This window comes from Stegostoma tigrinum, chromosome 14 (assembly GCF_030684315.1).
Source record: "Stegostoma tigrinum isolate sSteTig4 chromosome 14, sSteTig4.hap1, whole genome shotgun sequence".
NCBI classification, from domain to species: domain Eukaryota; kingdom Metazoa; phylum Chordata; class Chondrichthyes; order Orectolobiformes; family Stegostomatidae; genus Stegostoma; species Stegostoma tigrinum.
This window is the reverse complement of record NC_081367.1, coordinates 14,469,632-14,473,955: the sequence shown is the minus strand read 5'-3', so window position 1 is coordinate 14,473,955 and position 4,324 is coordinate 14,469,632. Positions and strand designations below refer to the sequence as shown.

The 4,324-nt window shown below is 49.1% G+C and overlaps 1 non-coding gene across 1 annotated transcript; it reads right to left on the bottom strand.

Moving 5' to 3' along the window:
• Positions 1-141: 141 nt before the first annotated feature.
• On the bottom strand, positions 142-310 carry LOC125458048 (U1 spliceosomal RNA). Its single transcript, XR_007248729.1, has one exon. It is a non-coding gene; the product is annotated as a U1 spliceosomal RNA (small nuclear RNA).
• Positions 311-4,324: the final 4,014 nt, after the last annotated feature.

Sequence of the window (4,324 nt, the reverse complement as noted above, 5' to 3'; positions counted from 1 at the left end):
CTGTTCAATTCAGAGACATTCGGAACTACAGATGCTGGAGAATCCGAGATAACAAGGTGTGGAACTGGATGAACACAGCAGGCCAAGCAGCTTCTTAGGAGCACAAAAGCCGACGTTTCAGGCCTAGACCCTTCATCAGAAATGGGTTTTTTTGAGCACGATCGCAATCACCCACTACCATAAATTTTGCAGCTGAGTATCCCGCATTTGGGGATATCGCAGGTGTCAGCACACCAAAAGTGCAATGGGATAGCCTCGTCTTGGAAGAACAACTTTTGTGATCATTGTCTCTTCCCTGCCAGGTAATCTCCACCTATCTGGACTCCATTTTCTCCCCTTTGGCCCAGGAACTCCCTACCCATGTCCGTGACACCACCCATGCCATCCACTTCCTCCAGAACTTCCAATTCTCCGGTCCCAAACACCTTATTTTTACTGTGAACGTCCAGTCCCTCTACACCTGTATTCCCCATGCAGATGGCCTAAAGGTCCTCCTGTCCCCTTCTTCCTGTCCCCCTGGCCTGATCAGTGCTCTTCCACTGACACTCTCATCCACTTAACCGAACTTGTCCTCACCCTCAACAACTTCTCTTTCAATTCCTCCCACTTCCTACAGACAAAGGGGATGGCCATGGGCTCCAAAATGGGCCCAAGCTATGCCTGCCTCTTTGTAGGTTACATGGAGCAATCCCTCTAACACACCTACACTGGCCCTAAACCCCGCCTCTTCTTCTGTTACATTGATGAAACCGTCTCGTGCTCCCACGAGAAGCTCAAACAGTGCATCCACTTCATCAACGCCTTCCATCCTGACTTTAAGTTCACCTGGACTATCTCCAACTCCTCCCTCACCTTCCTGGACCTCTCCATCTTGGGCAACCACCTATAAACCGATATTCATTTCAAGCCCACCGACTCTCACAGTGACCTAGAATATACCTCCTCCCACCCACCTTCCTGTAAAAATGCCATTCCCTATTCTCAATTCCTTCACCTCCACTGCATCTGCTCTCAGGATGAGGCGTTCCACCCCCGCACATCCCAGATGTCCTCGTTTTTCAAGGACTGCAACATCCCCCCCCGCAGTAGTCGAGAACGCCCTCGACCATGTCTCCCGCATTTCTTGCAACTCATCCCTCACACCCCGTCCCCGCAACAACAACCAAAAGAGAATCCCCCTCGTCCTCACAGACCACCCCACCAACCTCTGGATCCAATGCATCATTTTCCAATGCTTCCGCCATCTGCAATCCGACCCCACTACCAAAGACATTTTTCCCTATCCACCTTTGTCTGCTTTCTGGTGGGACCACTCTCTCCATGACTCCCTTGACGGCTCCACACTCCTCTCCAGCCCCAACACACCTGGCACTTTTCCCTGCAACCGCAGGAAGTGCTACACCTGCCCCCACACCCCCACCCTCACCCCCATCCCAGGCTCCAAGAAGACTTTCCCCATCAAGCAGAGGTTCACTTGCACATCTGCCAATGTGGTATACCGTATCCGCTTTACCCGTTGTGGCCTCCTCTACATTGGGGAAACCAAGCGGAGGTTTGGGGACCACTTTGCAGAACACCTACGCTTGGTTCGCATTAAACAGCTGCACCTCCCATTCATGAACCTTTTCAATTCCACCTCCCATTCCTCAGACGACATGTCCATCCTGGACCTCTTGCAATGCCACAATGATGCCACTCGAAGGCTGCAGGAACAGAAGCTCATATTCCGCTTGGGAGCTCTGCAGCTCAATGGTATCAACGTGGATTTCACAAACTTCAAAATCTCCCTTCCCCCCACCGCATCCCAAAATCAGCCAAACTCATCTCCGCCTCCCTAACCTCTTCTTCCTCTCACCTATCCCCTCCTCCCGCCTCAAGCCTCACCCCCATTTCCTACCTACTATCCTCATCCCACCCCCTTGACCTGTCCGTCCTCCCTGGACTGACCTATCCCCTCCCTACCTCCCCAGCTAGAATCACCTTTATTGGCTCCATCCCCACCTCTTTAACTCGTCTGTCTCCTCTCCATCTATCTTCTCCTCTATCCATCTTCAATCCGCCTCCCCTTCTTTCCCTATTTATTTCAGAACCCTCTTCCTGTCCCCCATTTCTGTTGAAACGTCAGCTTTCCTGCTCCTAAAATGCTGCTTGGCCTGCTGTGTTCATCCAGCTCTACACCTTGTTTTCTAGGCTGTTCAGTTGGTGGCTGTGGAATTGAATTAAAAGTTGTGATGATAAAAATTGTGCTGCCCACTCCTGGGTTTTCATGATGGGACTGTCAACTAAGCAACTGTGACAAAAGGCACAATGTCAGGGATCATATTAGGATCACGAGGGACACGGCTACGGAGTTATGCTTTTACTGCTAGTAGACTCAAGTCTGATGGTATGCTGACAATCTTCAACTTTTATGCATCTGTTTATTTTGAGGCTCTCACAGGGAACATCTGCAATCTGACTGCTGTACTCTGCAGCATGACAATTTTCCCACTGAACAGCGACAACTGCAATGACAGCACTGCCTACGTTCACGGACTTACAAGTGCAGAGAGGCCACAGATGATTTCTATGTGGCTATATCACCCCAGCCTGAAAATATTGAGAGGGGCTTCATTTCGTCATTACATGGCTGCCAGTGATCACGAACACAAGGTCATTTGGGTCAATGTCTGTGTACTCGGAATTAGACATTCAAAAACAATCATTTGCTAATCTCGTTTGAAGCAAAGGACAATGGCCTTGTCGAAAGCGAGTTTTCAGCGAGTTAACCCCTTCTGTCAGCCAGGGACATAAGCAGAGATAACACATTGTGGAACTGGAGGAGTACAGCGGGCCAGGCAGCATCAGAGGAGCAGGAAAGCTGACGTTTCAGGCCCGGACCCATTTCTGAAGGAGCGTCCTGACCCGAAACGTCAATTTTCATGCTCTTCTGGTGCTGCCTGGCCCGCTGTGCTCCTCCAACCCCACAATGTGTTATCTCTGACTCCAGCATTGGCAGTTTTTACTCTCTCTAAGGGACATAAGCAGTCAGGTTCAGCGAGGTGCACACAGCTCTCAGTCCAATTAGAAAGTGCAGTTGACATCCTTTGTTGGATTGTAGGGAGGAGGAAGGGGTCCTGCTCCTAGAGTTGAGGGGAAGGGACAACACCACTTTGGTAGATGGCCAGATCCAGGCTGCATTTTGCTGGTGGCAATTGATCGAGTTGTTAAATTGCACAAAAGATGATGGCCCATGCCTTGAAACTTCCAGGTTCAGATGACCAGCAGCTCTGCTGTACCACTGTTAGTTCAGTAGTGCCACCACTAGTGGCCATTGCTGGGACTGCATCTGGCAGATGAGGCACGTTGATGGCCATGTCTGCATAGTCAGGGAAGTGCAGTCAGAGCTGTTGGAGTCAATTAGTCTCGTGCTGGTAGTAGGATTGAGGGGGTCATAGGTCAATGAGGTCTTTGTTGTGGGGAGCTGCAGGTTCTATTACAATGGGTCCCTGGGACAGAAGGGAGTCCAGGGCCTTTGTGGGTCATGGGTTACACAGAGGAATCACAATCCTGGAGCTTGCTTGGAGGCTGCGTGTGTGTACCTGGCAGTCTACCCACCCACAATATGCCAGTGGAAGAGGGAAGATGTCCTTACTGACCCATTTAACTGGTTCAACTAGAGTCTGTGCTGCTGGCGGGCAGTTCAGTTGGCACGTTCACCACCCCATGTAAAATGCTGTGTTGCGAGGAAGACATTGGGGAAGCCCCTCCCATCTAAACCTTTCCAATGTCATTTTGACTCCCTGACTATTTCCAATGATCCTGGAAAGTTCTGGCCCTCCAATTACTCTAACAAATCAGTGAAATTTTACCGTAGACAGCCGCCTGATGTCTTCTGGTTTAACGTCATCTACTGCAGGTGCAGAGACATCTAGCCATAGTAGAAAAAGTAGCCACCTACAATTATAGTTAAAGAAATGTACAAACAATAACCAAGAGGGTATGGTCACGGAAACATTTGTGCAGCCAGTAAGGTTATTGCCAGGGGTACAACCAGGAAACACTGAGCTAAGCCTCTGAACTAGCTTTTTAGTTAAGACTGCTGTGCACATCAAATGGTCTCATTCAACATATCCTCCTGGTGCTTACCGATAAATATTTGGTGCACTTCTGAAACATATTTTTCTGTCCACTGTTTCTGCTTTTGGGCATCCAGAAGCCAATTTAGCCTAGAACACAGTAAAACAGTCTGATTTTTGCTGAATAAAAATACATTATGTCACCATTTTTCATCACGCATTCATCGGAACAATTCTCATAATCTTATACTGTATAAATGTTGCTT